Genomic DNA, 19,804 nt, shown 5'->3' on the forward strand with positions numbered 1-19,804 from the left:
GTGTCTTTAATCATCTGTTCTGGAAAAAAAATATTTTATAAATAAAATACATAAGGCTAAATTAATATATTGATTAGTGCCTCACTGGTTAAGAATCACCTCAATGATTATTGAAATACTTTCACTTTGTTCTGCTGCATTTCTTCCAAATATCTGTTGTCATGTTTCAGTGTTGAGATCCATATTTTCACCTGTCCCTTCATACCCAGAGTGGCTCCCTGAAAGCCCTCATGCCATTTATTTCATCTGGAGTTTATAAAATGGCAACTTAGAATCTGATTAGTGGGATGCAGTTTGCCTGTTATTTCTAAATAAGGCTTTTAAATGATAACTAATAAAAAATTATCCAAGGGACTTCATAGAGTACAACCGTGTGCCTGAACAATAAATTAAATATAAATACTATAACCTCTATTAGCCTTCCCATTTAGTGTAGTATTAGTAAAGGAGAAAGAGGACGTATAGTAGAGGAGAAACAGGATTGGTTTCAGATTCTTAGGACATAAGTCCAAAGCACAGATTTTTTTATTCCCTAGACTTTACTAGTGTTGGGCAAATGAAATCAATGACTCTTGAAGAAAAAATATTAGTACTTTTGCAAACTTATTGGCAAAAGTTTTAGTTTTTTATAGCTTAAATTCAAAAGCTATATTTTGAGCTTTTACTAGGAGTCAGATGACATACCAAGCCTGAGAGATCAGAAGACATGGACGGTAATCATTCAGGCACATATTAAAGTCTAGTATTTGATTCTGCTCTGAATTTTAAGATGGGAACAGCAAGACGTACAATGTTTTGTCAAAGGTCACACTAGAAAGTATCAGAACCAGGACTGGAATCTCATGTCTCTTGCTCCAATCCAAGTGCTTTGTATTTCTTTTTAGTGGTTCCCTTAGTGTATTCACTCCACAGCAGAATTCAGTAAAGCTTTCACCTGGCAATATCCATGTCAGTATTCTGATTAAAGAACCACTGTTTGTGGAGTCGGTCATAATCTGCAACATTGACTTTTCTTCTCATGGGCTGAAAGAAATAACTCAAAATGAAGTACATCTCAGCAGCCTCCCAAAGCAAAGCAAAACCTAGCCCTAACTGGAAATGACAATATTCTATAAACTTGCAACCTATGGTTATTTTCTATTTCTCAATAACCAAATAGGTATAAGTTAGTTTCTTACAAGCTTTATAACTATAATTTGATAGAGATTAGTATGTATCCAATTTTTATATGTATTTATTTTTATCAACCTTGATCCTATTGATCTTAAGATCAACAATTGTGTAATAAGTTTCTTCCAAGTAATGAAAGTGTCAGCAGGAACTTACTGTTCAAAATACGTGAATTCTCTTTAATTTATGTTGCCTGGTCCTCCTTTGTTATTCTACAAGGAATATGAGAATCTCATTTTGTTCTGGAATTGCAGTAACATACCAATATCTCACTGCCTCTGATCTCAGATTTACTAAGAATTGAGTAATCATCATCATATCCTATGTGTATTTCTAAATGTTACCTAACTTGTTGATTGAAAGTGTTAAAAATATATGGATTTTAGATATTCTTTGATACATCTCTTCTAGTTTACAGATAGAAAATTGATGCCCCGATAAGTGACTTTTAGTGCTGTTTAGGCTTCAGGAATTATTATTGTTGTTGTATCTCACACATACACCATATTGTTAAAAAAAAAGTTCATTTCAAATTTAAAACTTTCTCCCCTGATAACTTCCAATGATTTATTAAACACATTTAGAATAAACTTATGTTTTGAGGCAAAACTTTTTCTAAAACATTAAAGTATGTTACATATTTTACCTTGTTTCATAATTTAAGTCTACAAATTATCAGCATTTTTGTTAAGGCTATTTTGAGGTATAAGTGTAGTGGTATTAATTACTCTTTTATTTCATAGGTGATAATTAAGTCAAATATTTTTAAATATGTGCAATTATTTTAAATTTATAAACACATTCTCGAAAGGTTATTTTCTCTAAGATATATATTTACATATAATGAAAAATAATTATGTATGTATATGTATACACACACAATGGTTTTGGTTATGACACATACACACATATCTATGTCATGAACAAAATTAAAAAAAATGTTCAAAAACCTACAGGATAGAGTTTCATCATTTAATTGTGGAAAACTGATCAGGGAATAATAGCTCTGATTATCAGAGATCCTAATTAACAGGAGTTAGATCACAGAACTAATTATGAGGGGAAAATAGTTATTACTTTTCTGTGCTCCTTCATGAAGAAAGACATGTTAGATTAAAAAATTCCCTTGATGCTTTGTAAAGTATAATTCAACACACACACACACACACACACACACACACACACACACACACTTCCTAATTCCTTTAATTCTTTGAGCAGAATACTATGTTCAGATTTCCTTCAAATCATAGGCATCTCTGTTTGACAAGTTCTAACAGAACTCAGTCAAGGTGAAATCCAGACAGCTTTTGCTGCTAACAATGTATTCATACAGCATATGATCTCTGTCTGTTCAGGCTGCTTCTTGCTCTTGTCTCAGAATAAAAAAGGAGTGCTGCTTTCCTGGGGTATGCCATTTGAGAAAGAAAGTAACCTAACACTAACTGCAGGCGGGGTCAGAGTGATGTAACAGGAAGCTCTGATGTTTCCCTTCTGCTGCTGAGCACATACAATGTGACAACCCTTCCAATCTACTCAGAACAACCCTCTCTCTCCAGCAGAGAGTGTCACCTCCTGCTTTAGATCATCAAGCTCTGCTAACTGGACCTCACCCTGCCTGCAGGGTTACACTGCAAAGCTTTCACCCTTCCCCACCTTGTCTGGGGGTACATTTCTTCTGCGGAATCTCAGAAAATCAAATTCCATCCTAAGAATATTTCACCAAGAATTTCCTTAGGAGCTGTGCTGGGTAAGTGCATTATTCAAAATAAATATATTTATTCGGAGTCGTATTCTCATGTAGTTTGACAATGTTTCTACTATAGAATGTAGTTAGTGACATTGAAATTCTGTTGAAACAATTCTCATTTATTTCACATGTTAGAAAAATGAGAGTATATCTCCCCAAGATGTACACAATACCTATTACTACTAGATAATATTATGTACAGTGGTATTCTAGAAAAATAAATTTAGGAAGTAATAAAACATCTAAATGGATTAAAAGGCATACTTTTGAACAAATATCTTAATCAGGGAACAATGCTTTTTAAAATTAGCTCTACTATTAGCTAAGCTTAAATTTTGACAGCTGGAAAACATTTTTCCCCCAGGAAGAGTCTTTAAACTTTCCATATAATCAGTGTTCTAAAAAGGGGGTGAAAGTATAACTACTGATGGGGGTCTCAGAGTCTCACTCTGTAGTTGAACACGATGGAGAATTAAAAGAAAAGGAATCACTTTGGATTTATTATATTTGTCTTCTATTTGCCACTCACCCTTATTTACACATACATCTCTAACTATTGAACTAATGGAATTTTCATTGTTCGCTGTTGCCAGATGTGTCTAAGTCTCTCTTTTACTAACTCTGAACTGTTTCCGCTGTATTGGATCATGGGGTGGGCAACAAAGGAAAAGAAACAACTAGGGTTGAGAAAATGTTGATATTTCTATATTAACTCTAATTTCAAAGCTCTTAAGCTAATAGAATGTGTTACTTCCATTTGTCTGGTATCCCTCTGCAAGCTTTTTCGGGGAGGGTGTGATACTGAGATAACCGTGGGTAAAGAAAAGTAACAAAATATTTCCCAAATGGATATATCAGATAATTAAACAGGGAAATTAAAGTGTGTATTAAAAAAATAATTTCCAGGATAAAACTTACTGAAATGTTGAGATGAAACATCTGTTAATGCTTCTTTCAACAGTACAGACCGTCCTGGACAATTTAAGAAACTAGTATCTACTTAATAAGTTGTTGGTATAGAGACGTGACAAGTTTGTTGCTAAGAAAAATTAAATGTCATATTTGGGTTCAAATTATATTAATTGACATAATTTTAATATATTTTCTTACCTAAGTGAAATTATAATCTGCAAAATATCCTTCAGTGGAGAAATCCTGTACTTAATCACCCATAATCTGGCACATTAACGGTGGACTACCAACACATTCTGAGTAATGCCTTCATAATTTTCTACTCAGTTTTTCCACAAATTTCTCCAAATAATGGAAAGTTCAATTAAGTCGTATTTTTGTGATTCTTTAAAAATATTATGGCTGGTTTCCTATCTCCTGTCATTCATTAATTGTACTGAGTTCCCTGACACATTTGTGGAAATGGATAGTGTTTTTAGAATGTGACTTTGTAAATAGCCATTAGATAATTAGGGGAAGAAATGGAAAGAACACATTAAATGCCTAACCCAATGCCATGGGTTAGTAACAAAAATTAAAATAACATTGTTTTTAATTTAGATTATTTTCTTACAAAGAGGTATTACATTAATATTGTATTTTATAATAAGGAACTCTCTCAAATTCTCTAATCTTTATTTAATTGCTAGCCAAAACCCCATAATTTTCTTTAAATTATTAAAATAATTTAATTTATTTTTTGTAACTATTCTAATAGTATGGTTTATAATCTTTATTTTCAAAAAATACTGTGGAAAAACACTAGGCAACGAATATTGAGGGTCACTTGGCAAAGGTTTATTATTTGAGAAAATAATTGAAAGTTTGAAATAAGAATTCATATTATTAAATTCTACAGTTTGCTTTCTTTAATGGTAAGAGAATATCAGAGCATCAACGCATGTTTTCAGCCATTAAGAATTAATTTACTTTTCTGGATGATATTACCCTGTAGGATCATAAAATCAATATACAGAATCTAATTCCAGTTCTAAATATGTAAGATAAAAATACAGAATTGAGAAATCACATGGGTAATGTGAGCAAAAATATGTTCTACCTGCAATATTTAGATATCTTTAAGAACATGCTTTTGGTTATTGCTACAAGTTCTTTTTTCCCCAGTATATCTTGGCATATGCCAAAATATTATTTTGTTAGTTAAAATATGTAAATTTTTAGAATATGTAAGAGTATTCATTCACTTTGAAAAAAATGAATAACAAAAAATTAAATAGAAATTGGAACTGGGTCTGTAATTTTAAAAACTATGTTAAATGAATGGCCAAGGTATATGTACTTTACTCATTGGTGATGCCTAGGACATACTGAACTTTAAATAGAGTCAACACCCTAGTATACTGTGAGAACCTTCACATTAACCTGTACATATTTTATCATTATTTTATGATATTTACTTCAGTAAAAAATTCAAAATAATATTAAGACAAATGTTTAGTTTACCTTATAAGCTTTATGTTAATGTGGAAAAATTCTTTGATAAACACATAAAAACTAATCAGAATTCAGTTTATAGTATTATTACATATTTCTAATTTAGATATTTGTAACCATTATAACAATATTTTGTTTTCAACCTTCAATTCCATGGTTAAAATTTGATAGTTACTTAATTTTTAAGAATTGCCTTAGAGACTGCTATAGAACAATTAAAATAAACTTTTTAAAGATCTAAATATGCATTCACTAAACAAAACTTATTTCATACTCTATGTATGACTTTGAACACAGCTTGAAAAAATAATGGTTTTTAGAGATACCATGATAATGGTGTCAACATTTCAGAAAACAAATATATTTAAAGGACATTATTTGACATCTTTGGCTTTATTCCTTATCTTTGTTTAGGATTCAGAGAAGCTTTTAAACCATAAACATAAGATACATCATTGCAACAGCGTTAAAGACAGACACTCAAAGAGTGTAGTATCTCTTAGTTCTTGACTTGTAGTATCTCTTAGTTCTTGACTTAGACTATCAGAGAATATACTTAAGATGGAAAATCAGTACACACCTATTTAAAAGATTTGTCTGTGTCTTGTTTTGAAGTCCATGGATGGACTATATAAATGTTTATAATTTCTTAGGAACTCTCTCTTTTTCTACCAAAGTACTACTACCATGCTGCACTATTAAATTTAAGAAATACTCTCATTTAGTATCAGAAAATGTTCTGATGCAATTAGGTGGAAAACAAATACTTAACCAGAAACACAAGGTCTATATACTAACCAGATATCTCGATCATTTTCCCATTTATTCACATGGACAATCATACCTGCCCAAATTCTTTCATCAGTAGTAGTTATGCAACTCAAAGTAACTGGATCGTTTTCACACCTTAATTTTAGTTTATCTACTTATAAGTTGGTTTATAATTTTGAAGATATATAGACTTAATTAGTGTAAAATTGAAAAAATAATATAGAATACATTTAATTGTAAAATTTGGAATATAAATATTGAACTAGTGTGATTTAAGAAAAAAGAGCATATGATTAGATATATGATAATTAAATCAACAAACCCCATTTAAATAATAGGAAATATACTTTATACATCCTATTGCCATTCCAATTTAAATAATTTAAACTTTTTGTCCTCAATAAATCCAGATTATTATTTTCTCATATCTAATTTGGATTATAATATTGTTCATTAAATCAGATTAGATCAAATAATCTGTATTTTTCCATATTTGAGTAAACTTAAAATCAAATTCGTTTTTTAATTTAATGTTATTTATAAAAAATGAAGAAATGGATTTTAAAGATCCAATAAAAGTCTTCTTAATGTTAAAAAATAAAATGGAATCACTCGCTGTGAACTGAGTTAGGGTCTATGTTTATTAGGTTACCAGAATTATTATCAGATGATAAGTTGCAAATACTTTCCTAGAACATGTTTCTTCCTCTTTTTCCTTTAAATTAGTTTACTTAAAAGAAACAGTATTATACAAAACTAACACAATATATTGTCGTTTGCAAAAATGGTCAAAAGAGTGTATTTACTTTTAAACATAAAAGTTTAATTAACCGCATCATATGTTTTCTACCTTATTACCAATTAAAAGGACAAAAACTCAACTCAACCCAATATAAATCTAAATGAACACTTAACCAACCCCACCCAGTGGTATTGAGGCTATTGCTTTACACTTTATTGAAGTTGTTGGATGGAGCCCAATTTTTAGTGAAATCTTATTCCTTTTAACATGGAACATATTTTTTAGATAAAAAATGTTAATATGGCATAAACTTTTGTATAAATCTGTCATTATTCCTCTATTTAGGTTTAGGTTAACCTGAACTCAATTGTGCTTCTCATAAAACCATAGTGACTTGTGAGCATGTCATTTGGTATATTAAATAGCAGTGATATAGTGAAATAGCGGCTAGCTGGTTTACAAGGTGCCCCTCTCCTTCCAGCTTAGTCAGCTCGGGGGTCATTAGCATATTCATGAACACATAAGCTTGGTTTTATCAATCAAAACTAAGATAAATTTGTCTTACATCCAAGCACTGATTTCATACATTTTGCAAATGAGCATTATTTTGAACCCATAACCATTAGTTAACCTAACACCAATTATTATGCAGATATTTGTGCATGAACCTCAATTTTGCTTCCCTTCCAAGGATAACTTGAAGGGAAAATTGGAACTTCAGTAAGTACTAGAGAAGAATAAGTAATGTTATAGCAGAAAATAAGGAGGATTAAAACTATGGGGAAAGAATGTCATCAATACAAAACTGTTGATTTTTTTTCTTAATTCTGTTATTTTCAAATGTGAGGCAAAATAGGAGACTTGCTTTTCCTTAAATAATGCAGATCTAATATTAGGGTAACATGCTTAAATATTTTATTAATCAATTTACATATGTCTTCTTTAAAAATCTATTTTCAATGAAATTTTTTTGGTTTTAAATCTTTTTTTTTTGGACATGCCAATATACTTTATTAGCTAAGGCAAAAAATATAACTTATGGATTCGTGTTTTAGAAATTTAGATATAGTTGTTGTTTGAAGCAATTCCCTGGAATGGAGTACATTTTAGACAACAATCATATCACATTTAGTAAGGATATTGCTACATTTTAAATCTGTTAAACACAATTTCGTTAAACTCCCAGTTAACTAACTAAAATATCTTGGTATTATCAGGTTTACTTGGGTAAATATATTTATTGTCAGCTTTGCTTTTTGGTCCTTGACATTATTAGATAAGGATGAATTATTGGATGAAGGATGCATTATTGGATGCATCTATCTTAATACCCCTGAGGCACAAAAACTTTTTTAATTTTTTTTTTCTGCCTCAAACAGTAGAGTCTGCCTTCCCTGCTGCAGCATTCCCACCAGAAGTCAGCATGGGTGAATTTGTCCACACTGCACTCATACAAGATAACCCCCTTTTAAAGGGTGGCTTGCTGCTCCTGATTTAGCTAATTTCTTTGAGGGTTTGCCATGTGCTATGGACATTATTAATTACTCATGTATAAACGCATTTAATCTTCCCCAAAGCCCTAGCAAATATTATTATCTTTGTTTGCTGGTAAGAAACTCCAAAACCAAGGCACAGAACTCCTAAGTAATGTGCCAAAGGTCAAATGGTTATCTTAGTTCCCCTTTCTCTTCTGTAAAATGGAAGTGATTAATCACATTGCTTTATAAGGTTTTGTGAGGAATCCAAGAAACAATACATTGAAAATGTTTAGCACAGCACTTGGCACGTAGTAGGTATTCAACACATTTTAGTGCTCATCATAAATCTTTTGTGAACAAGATTGAGGACATAACTTGTGTCTATGCAAAAGCTCATTCCAAACAATCAACATACAGACAATTAGAATACATCTTCTTCATAGGACAGGGAGAGTGAACAAGTGTGATTTGTAATCAGTTTTTAGACTGATCACACTTTGCCATCATCATATAATATGTGCCAGACCTAATAAAACTGACATTGTTAATCACCATTTCTACAGAGCTTGAGCACCTAAAACGTATCTTCATGCTAAGAATTTTAAAGGTATATTATACAGAAATTATTGTTTTTTTCTTTCTTTTACACATGAAGCCCAGTGAAGTACATGGTGTTCCCAAAGTCAAATGATATCATTGATAAAGCTCTGATTTTAACGTACATCTACCGTGACTCTGAATCCTAACTATTTTGTTGCACTATTATATATTATCTATCATTAGATCTCTACTACTAACATTGCACAAAGTTGGATAAGCATAATGATCCACCAGATTTAAACTCAGTTTCTTCTAACATAAGATAATAAAAGTAAGTTTATTTATGTTGTGTGGATTTTGTGGAGTATGGTACATTAGAGATAAATTTAGATGTTTGTCAAGAAATTTTTAGTTTTGACTACTTATAGCAGCTGTAGAAACTCAAAGTTTAAAGAACATTTAGAATGATCAAATTAAACTTCATTTGTAGGGCTCCAAGTTTTTGGTGGTTATTTTCTTTTTGTAAAAATGTCTTTATTACAGGGCCTTCTTACTACTGCCTAATGGCAGACACTTATATTTTCTTATGTATTATATTTCAGAAATAAGATGAAAGAGTACTTGTGCAATAGGATAGTGAACATTCATTTAAGTTTTGGTTTAAGATAATTTATTCTAAAAATCTGTTTTTGAATATTTTATGAATTATGGTCCATATTGAGAATATAATGAAAACTACAAACTTTCTCCAGAACAAAACCAACTAATCTACATTCATAGGGACTCACATTTTGCATACAGTTGCATGAGTTTCATGGGATCTCCCTTTTTTGGATCCATTAAGAGTTCTGGATCTCATTTATGAAACTTGCTAATTAATTCAAATGACAATTTTTCTTCTGAATGAGGTAAATTATATGTATATATTTTTCAGTTACTTCAGATACTTTTATAAGTACCTATGAACTCAAAAAATAGACATGAACATCAGAAACAAATGGCTTATAAGATTATTTCCATCAACTAGAGGGCAATACTGCAATTATTTCCATCAACTAGGGGGCAATATAATTGTAGGTAGAATCCACAATTGGTAATTTTCTATCTCCTCTCTGTACCCTTCTCCGTTCACTATGTTTCTATACCTACACCTACACCGACACCTTTGGACCCTCCTCCAAACCAAATACTCAGCAGCTACTTTCTGGCCTCAGATAGTCAAGAGTAACATGGAAAAAAATTCTTGAAGAAAATTTCTTTCTTTATTGGGAAACCTCAGTGTTTAATCTTAAAGCTTTCCACTGATTGGAAGAGGCCCACACACATTATCAAGGGTCATCTCCTTTATTTAAAGTTGTCTGATGGTAGATGTCAGTCACATCTGCAAAATACCTTCACAGCAGCATCTAGACTAGTGTTTGATCAAACAACTGGGCACCATAGCCTAGCCAAGTTAGCACATAAATTAACCATCATAACTAGTTAGGGGGATTCATCCATATTTACTCTTTTTTCTCCAAAATTATTTAGATTTTTAGATTTGGGAAATTCTTCAAAAATTCCTTCTGGAATGATAACTGGAACTGTAGTGAATTCACTAGTTAAATTGACAAGAACTGAGACCTTAATGTTGTCATCCAACCATGAGCATGGTTCATATTCTCTAGTTACTCAGGATTTTTTTTAGGGGGGTGGTAGGGCAGTCTGACATGGGTTTAAATGTATGTTAAAGATATATTTAAAAGAAATATATTATAATAAATGTTATAAATATACATTATAAATGGGGGAGGGTAAAGAGAAATGATATAAGGTTTCCACTTTTTTAAGAAAAAGATAACATACACACAGGATCTTCCAGATTTGCTCTTCCTCTTATCAAGTTAAAATATGTTCTCACTGCAATATATTTTATATGGGGAAATTCCTGTTCACACCAGCATTTAATCTTGTCAGAGAACTGTTGTAGTTTAACCCAGTGACTATGCCATTATTGATATTAGGGGTGCTAGGGTTAAACAGCATGATCTTCAGTTTAGAAAGCACTCACAATGTGCCAGCCTCTATATTAGATGTTAAAGGTAAGACCCCGGGTCTGGACAACATCAGCTCCACCTCAGTGCAGTGTAAGACAGTGCTGATTAAAGTACCTATTAACTCTTAAGCTATACTGCTGGCCGCCACTCTATTTTTCATTTTGTTGCAAGATCAGGACTGAATGCCTTAACTAGGGTGTTTCTAAAATGACAAAACCTGATAAATCAGATATTTTCTGCATATATTTATTATATTTAAGAAGCCTTGGATTATAGATTAAAAGTAGAAAAAACCCCTGAAATAAAGAACAATCTAATGGATTCTACTTAACTCACAATTGTATGTGCTTTGATATTCTGAAATATCTTCTTTTCAACTGCTTCTGACATAACTTTGACATTTTAAATTTTAACAGAAAGATTTCCTTGCATCTAAATCCACCACAAATGTCATGGTCGTGTAGCAGAAATTGTTCATTTTTTAGACAAAAAGAATGTGGTTAAAGAAAGTGATATCATTAAGAATAAAGTTTGAAGAATGTTTGGTTTCATTAATTTGAACAGGAAGGTCTTCAAATGAGATATGAGCAAGTTTTAAGGTCTAGAGCAAACTGAGAGGGATGTAATCCATAAATGATTTTCCTAAATATTGCTTAATATTTTAATTAATTGAATTCTTCACGTGAATTAACTTCCTTAATTATACACTTTCCAAAAGGATTTCCTGTACTGTGCTCCATGTTATCAGTTCAAAAATTATTAGAAGACTTACCAAGTCTTTTGATCATAAAATTAATATATGGCCATATTTAATGAACCAGATTCCAGCCTACTTCCTTCAAAATAAATATACCAAAATCAAAGAGTTTATGTTAGAGTTTTTGTATAACTCAAACATCCTTCAATAATCCACTGATTGTGTAAGTTTCAGATTAACCCTGAAAGCTCACAGTTCACTAAGTTCTTAACTGTCACAACTCTAGTACCATAAGACACTACATATTTAAGGCTACATATTCTCAACTTTCTCAGTTATAGTACCATACATAGCATAAAAGACTACATGTTAAAAACTTTTAATGTTACATGTAGTTTCTGAAGCTAGAAGCTAGAAAAAGCTAAATAAATCTAGCCAATGAGATCCTAACTTAGAAATAGGAGACTCCAGCTCAGTGTGTCTTCAGAGGGTTTCGTTGAGTGTAACTATGATGTAGGTCTTGAAATAGCGTGTGCTCTAAAAAAAAAAAGTTAGATTTTTACACTGAGACAACACTCTGCTCCTAATTACTCAAAATCATTTAGACTTCAAGGATTGTCCTACATCTTGGTCTATGTTTTTCTTCCACACATAACTGCATAATTTTATTATCACAAAAGGGAAACAGTCTGTAAATACAACGTGTAAGCTTTTCTATCTGGAGAGCTATCACAGTATATCAATTCCAATTTGACTAACTCCTTGGAATTAAATTTGTAGTAAACAAAGATCAGGGAATTCCCTGGCGGTCCAGTGGTTAGGACTCACGCTTTCACTGCCGTGGGCCCAGATTCAATCCCTGGTTGGGGAACTAAGATCCCGCAAACTGCATGGCGTGGCCAATAAATAATAAATATATAAATAAAACAAAGATCATTGTGTATCATATTACTTTACCAATACAAAATTATAATAGAAATTAGTGAAGGAATACTTACTTGAATGAATTGAGTAACTTTCTAAGTTTATTATGTCTTCTTTACTCTTAATCAAATATGCATCATTATAGCACCTGAATATGAAAAAAAAAAATGCTAATAGCTCTTATTTGTGGGTGTGTATTTCCTGGATTCCGGATTTTAGTAGCTCTTCTTTCTTTTGTTGAGTCCTTCACCTCCAGACAAGTTTACTTCTTGCTAGTACTTCTGATATCAATTGGCATAAATTTAAGGGAAGGTCAACACATTATCTAAGAAAGGCTTAAAACTTATCTGAGTTCCTTTTAATGAGCATAGAATGCTTTTCTCCCAGATATCCATATGCCTAGGTCCCTCTCCTCCCTGTAGTCTTTGCTCAAGTAAAAACTTTTCTATGGGGCCTAAACTAATCACTATTTAAGATAAACCTACACCTATACCACCACAACCCTACTGTTCATCTTTAGCTATTTTAGTATGTTCTTGCTTTTTCCTATAACACCAATCACCTTGCAACAAACCATCTACTATAACTTACATATTTTCTGTTTTTATTTATTTTCTGTCCATGCAACTAACATGTAAGCTCTACAAGTACAAGCACTTCTATTTTTTTTTTTTTTTTACTAATATATCCTAAGCACCTAAATAAGTGCCTGCACTAGTAGGTGCTAAAGATTGCTTAATAAATGATTAAATGAATGAATATGTTTCTTTCTACCAGTCTCCACAGAAAACTAGTAACTCTGTGATTTTGTATGCAGTACACAGTAGATGTCAGAGCTGAAATTCTGAAGGTGTTAGAATCACTACACATTGCCAAAGAGAAAATATTCAGAAGCTAATTACCATTTCATTATTCTTAGGTCAACCTAATATTTACCCCTTCACTGTCTTTGTAAAGGAAAATAAATTAATAAAGATGCTTTCGGTAATGTATTTAGTGTTCAGCTTTCACTGAATTCCAAGGCACGACCTTTCAAACTGGGGTAAATGAGAAGGCTGGTCAGCGTTTTAACACAAAGTGTTGAAGCATTTCCCCAAATGGCCAAACAATGGCTGAAATTGGCAGAATTTCTTGTTGAAACTGGCAGACTTGCCCACTGTTGCCTCCCAACAAAAGTCTTCCTCCATTTCTTGTTGCCTTTTTGGACAATAGCACTAAAAAGTCTATAGAAGGAGAAAAAAACCCTTAGCAGTGAAATTGAAAGAAAGTAAATCAATCTTTTAATAAAGCATATAGGGTAGAATACAAATCCTGTTTAATTGCCAAAAAATTATACCTCTGTTTGATAAGTGAAGAGTTACATATTTGTAATCTATAATTTATCAAGCTTTTAAGTGTTGATTTATAAATATTTAAAGATAATTTTAAAGAGTGCCAACTGTCAATGCCCTTTCATCATTGTATAGCTTTGAAAGTTTTCTAAACTTAAAGCCAAAGGACTATTTTATAAATTAAACTACATACTTGTCATTAAATAAAATCATGATTTGCTTGAAAGCCTAATGATGAATTTTCACAAAATGTATCTTTTAATTGACACAACTCATAAGCTATAACAATACTTTTCTTTTCTAATTAAGATTCTCCATGTGTTTGAGACACATATAGCTAATGTTATTTTCTTTTAAAAGAGGTGTTAGTCATTCATTCACCTAGAAATATCATTATTGAGTTTTTTTTTCTTCTGAGTCTAGAATGTATATCATTCAGGGAAATAATAATATTCCTTTGAGAAAAAGACTGATTCTCAACATATGTCCATAGTATTCAGGAAAAAAATATGTGTATAAAATGTGTCAAGGTTGTAACTTTACTGTCCTTCAGTATATTATCTAATATGACTGGATTTTAAACCACAAGCAACAAACTAGTTTGGATTAAACAACTCTCTGTCCTCAATGAATTATTGTTCAAAACATAAAAGTAAGTTGTGAAATAGCTTCTTCTTTAAGTCTTCTTGAACTTTCTGACTTTAATGTGGTATTATCGAATGGTAAACTTATAATAAAGTTACTATTACAAAACATAAATGATAATAATACCCTAACAAAAATTGAATTTGTTTTAAGAATTATTCTACATTCAATTAATTTCTGGTATGTTTATATATAACGTGACAATCCAATATTCTACATTTTCTTTGTCCCAAGTAGCTTAAAAACAACAATAATAATAATAAAATAAAGCTGAAATCAACAATAACTTTTAAAAGACCAAAATGTGACAATTTCTAATCTAGAAGGGCTTGATGAAATGGTGGAAAGGGCACTTAAAATATGCTTTACATATTAATAGAATAATAATAGAATTTTCAGTTCAAGTACTTTGCACTTAAAATGGGAGTGCAAAAATAACTAATTTCTCACAGTGAGCGGAGACACTTCACACTTTCTCAAGCTAGAATCAGTCCCTACAATGAAAAATGGGTACTCCCAGTAGTCCTGTTCAGAAAAAGGCAATGCCAAACCACTTGTTTACTCTCATCTAGATTCAGCAGAGGCACCATGTATTCTTGAGAGCCTTTTCTAATAGAGTGTTACTTGCAGGATGAAAAAGCTCTTTTGAAGACTGAAAAATTGTCTAATACTAAATTAAGTCTAAAAAAATTGCTGTCAAAAGAGTTTCACTAATTATTATAATTGACTCTTCATTGCACACTGGATTTAAGGGTATAGAACAAAATTCATTATCATTTTTAGTAGTTCTTCAGCTCTTATATACTGGATCTCCTTGACTCTGTTAAAGTGTCTCTATTCTAGAGGCATAGCTTGCTAGCCTATAGCATGGAATATGACCATAAATCAATTTTGTAATCCATGATGTTGTCCACAAACGTTACTAGCCATTCTCTGATTAGTTCTATTTTAACTAATTCCTCTTACTTACTAGCTCCTCACCTCATTTGTTTCTACAGGAGTGGATGTGCTCTCCTTGTTTACATGGATCTTATTTTTTAATTGCATATTTTTAAACATATAATTTAAAAACTATACAAATCCTAAACTTTTCTGCCTTGAAGTAAAACCACGTCAGGTCTGGTGACAGTGTCTGTCAAGGTGAAAGGTTTAGAGATTCAACCAGACGTTGATGAAACTAGAAATGAAAGGAACAAGGTTAGGGAGTTAGAGACTAATCAGGAGAACAGAGAACAGGAAAGATTCAGAAAAATTCTCATTCAGAGACCAAATATATATGACTGTAACAATGTAATTAACTTAGTAATTATTGCTTACTGAGTCAAAAAACTGATATAAAGCCACAGTGAGGGATGGGATTGTAAGTAAAATAAACCAGAAAAATAAAAGGGAGTGAATAGAGTAAAGAGTGGCAAAGAGGGAGAAGATAAAAGGACAAGCTATAAGAGAAGATAAATTGGTTCAATAAGACATAGTATTTGTCAGAAAGGTTAGGAAATAAAAATCCAGCACTGAACTGCATCAATTAAGATGTGGAGATACTTTGGATACATGGTCATGAACAAAAAGTTAGTATACAAATCCCCTCCAGCTGCTTGGTATAACATTTTGGATATGAAAAATATACCTGCTCTTTTGTTTGAAGAATGGAGTTGAGTGTTAAGCCTAAGGGTTATTCCTTCTGATAGGAGGTGAGGAGTGTTTATGAAGAAGTTGTGAGAAGCAAATACCACCTCCTGGTACCAGGTGGTACCACCTCCATGATTACCTGGATGGTAATCATGTTCTAAGACTTGGGCCCAATTAGTCAAGATAATGACTCTACTTTTAAAAGGGGAGGGTTCATAGAGACTGACCCGCTGGGAAATCTTAGTCTGTCTAGGATAGTTTCTGTAAAGGTAGCCCAGAAATTAGGTTACATTAATCATACCACATTTAAAACAGCAGAGCTTATTTGGTTAACTGCAAATCTCTTGGCTCATTCCAAACCTACCAAATCAATCTGGGGTGGCTCAGCACACAGAGGGAGGTGATACTTAAGTGAGTCCCATGTGCTCTGAAAACCACTTTCTCTTTACTTTACACTGCATATTGTGAGATAAGAGATGATAACCTGATTAGGTTCAAATTTACAGTAACAAAATAAGAGTGAACAAGGCACATGCTTAAATCAATTAATTTTCTAAATAATGAAACAATAAGTATAAATTCACACTGAACTACACATAAATAACAAGATATATATTGCTTTCCCTTCTAATTCTGGCTTTGAGAATTATTAGTTTCGTGATTTGAGGTGCACATTTTCCATATCTGAATCATTATAACTTAATAGTCTTAGAAAGTTGGTAATAATCCAAAATACAACTTTACTGACCCTTTCCTTTTTCACTGGACTCAGGGGGTAAGTACACACACACACGCACACACACACACATACACAAATACTCACACATATACATTGATTCACAGGTTGTTCATCATTGGTGTTCCAAAATTCCCTCCATGTAGCTAAGAAACTAACCTAAAGTCAAATAGAATTCACACACCTAAATCATATTTGTAAAATTCACAAAGTGTTTAAATCATACATATTCTATGATTTAACTGTGAAATCTTAAAAGGGGTCTAATCTTAACAATATTCTGACAAAAGGAAATGAACTTTAAAATTGAATGCGTGCTGTGTGAGGCGTCTCCATCTCCCACCCAACACCCCAGACCTATCTGAATTACATTGCGTTTTTATGTATTTTGATCCACAGATCCATAACAAGTACATGATTCCAGAGTAAGGAATCACACTCTGCACATTGTCCTAGAAAAGCTTTTTAAACTTTAAAATTTTCATGCATATGAAAGATTATTGAAATACACTGCTCGGGCTTCCTGGTGGCTCAGTGGTTAAGAATCCGCCTGCCAATGGAGGGGACACGGGTTCAAGCCCTGGTCTGGGAAGATCCCTCATGCCACGGAGCAACTAAGCCCGTGCGCCACAACTACTGAGCCTGCGCTCTAGAGCCCGCGTGCCACAACTGCTGAAGCCTGCGTGCCTAGAGCCTGTGGTCCACAACAAGAGAAGCCACTACAATGAGAAGCCTGCGCACCGCAACAAAGAGTAGCTCCCGCTCACCACAACTAGAGAAACCCTGCGTGGAGCAACGAAGACCCAATGCAGCCAAAAATAAATAAATAAATAAATTTATTTTAAAAAAAAAATACACTGCTTAAATAAATAAATGCCTGTATACCTAGAACCCATCTTTTCCATCATGTTCCTCCCTGATTAAGTCACATGTATGTCCCCAGAAGTAAACCATTAGCCTAAACTTGTACTAGTCATTCCCTTGCTTTACTTTATGGCTTGACCACCTATATATGTATTTCTAAGCAATGTATTATTTAGTGTTATATTTTTAGTTTTACCTTTATGAAAGTGGAATACTTCTGAATATAGTCTTTGGAGACTTGCTTCTTTCATTCAGCATTATGTTCCGAAGATGCATCAGTGTTAATGTGTGTAATTGTGGTTTTGTTCTTTTCACTGCTGCAGTGTTCCATTGTATGAACGCACAATGTATTTATCTTTTCTCCTGCTGAGGGACATTTGGATTGCTTCTACCATTTTGCTATTATAAACAATGAAGCAATGAACATTTTTTTAAACATATTTCCAGGTACACGTGTTTGAGTTTCTTTAGGGAATAAATTTATGAGTGGGATTTCAGGATCCTAGCAATTCATATACCAATTTATAGTCCCACCAACAGTGTATGAGGTTCCCATTACACCACATCCTTTCCAATACTTTGTATTACTGTCAAGCTTTTAAATTTTTGCCAGCCTGGTAGATATAACATAGTATCTCATTGTGGTTTTAATTTGCATTGCCCTAATTATGAATCACAGCAAATCTACATGTAAAACAAGTTAAAATTTTCCTCTGAAATATTTGTTTCTAATTGAGTAGCAGTGACTTGATGTTGTAGAATTATTTTTTGCTTATAATTATTTAAGAAAAGGACTATTTTTGGTTAGGTGGTCCAGGGAAAGGAAAGATTGTTTCATTGCTTTTAAAACTGGGTATGTGTGAATGGCATTTCTCATCATGATCAAGAACATAGATTGATAATGCCTAGAATCATACCCCAAACTTTCCATTTCCTTTTATTCAAAAACCCCATCAAATACATATCTTCTTTAAAAACAGAGAGGAAGGGACTTCTCTGGTGGTGCAGTTGTTAAGAATCCACCTGCCAATGCAGGGGACACAGGTTTGAGCCCTGATCGGGGAAGATCCCACAAGCCGCGGAGCAACTAAGCCCGTGCGCCACAGCTTCTGAGTCTGCGCTCTAGAGCCTGTGCTTGGCAACAAGAGAAGTCACCGCAATGAGAAGCCCATGCACCGCAACGAAGAGTAGCCCCTGCTCGCTGCAACTAGAGAAAGCCTGCACGCAGCAACGAAGACCCAACGCAGCCAAAAATAAATAAATAAAAATATATATTAAAAAAAAAAAAAAAATAGAGAGGAAGAAAGTGAATACTTCCATTCAGATGCATGTGTGGTTTTTAAAAAATAAACTTTATTTTTTAGAGTTGTTTTAGATTCATATCAAAGTTGAGTAGAAGGTGAAAGATTTTCCATATAACCCCTCTCCCAACCCTCCTCTATTACTAACATCTCCCACGAAAGTTATACATTTGTTACAACCAATGAACCTATATTGACACATCATGCCCACTGAAGATACAGTAGGATTCACCATTGATGTTGTACATTCTATGAGTTAGGACAAATGTATCACGACAAGTATTATGTGTTTTTATAATATTTTGACTATTCTAAATCATTCATGGAGCTTACAAGTCTCCTGAAAGAGATAATGTCTCTCTTTCTACTGTTGTAAAAATTATTTCTAATACATAAAAATATCATAGAAGGCATTGGAGTTTGTGTCTTTCATGTAATTCCACATTTTGGAAACCACTTGATTGCCCTTATATCCAGTAGCTGAATTTAACTAATATAGTTCTTCAAGATTCTGGTTTCCTCTTAATAAATACACTTAGGTTTGCATTTTTTTTTCCAGCTTGATTGTTGTGCTTCACCACGGCAAATATCAAGAAAGTTTGTCCAATATTCTTACATAATATATTTATTTTCTGTGTTTCTAAGGTTTAGTTGATTTTGATTTCATTGTCTACTTCAGTCAGTGGTGCTAATTCCACAAAATTAGCTTTCTTTTGAGTTTTCTCTAGGTATCTCTATCATTTTCATTAAGGCTTTATAATATTTTCTTTGTATCCTCTCTTCT

At 32.6% G+C, this 19,804-nt stretch overlaps 1 protein-coding gene across 5 annotated transcripts in view; it reads left to right on the forward strand.

Moving 5' to 3' along the window:
- Positions 1-2,679: 2,679 nt before the first annotated feature.
- The window catches only part of CALCRL (calcitonin receptor like receptor), a 102,526-nt gene continuing 85,401 nt past the window's right edge, over positions 2,680-19,804 (forward strand). For all 5 annotated transcript variants that reach the window (XM_068544809.1, XM_068544813.1, XM_068544811.1 and 2 more), the window contains exon 1: positions 2,680-2,920. The gene's annotated coding sequence lies outside the window, so the exon portion shown is untranslated. The remainder of the gene's footprint in view (positions 2,921-19,804) is intronic.

This window comes from Eschrichtius robustus, chromosome 5 (genome assembly GCF_028021215.1).
Source record: "Eschrichtius robustus isolate mEscRob2 chromosome 5, mEscRob2.pri, whole genome shotgun sequence".
In the NCBI taxonomy this organism is placed as follows: Eukaryota; Metazoa; Chordata; class Mammalia; order Artiodactyla; family Eschrichtiidae; genus Eschrichtius; species Eschrichtius robustus.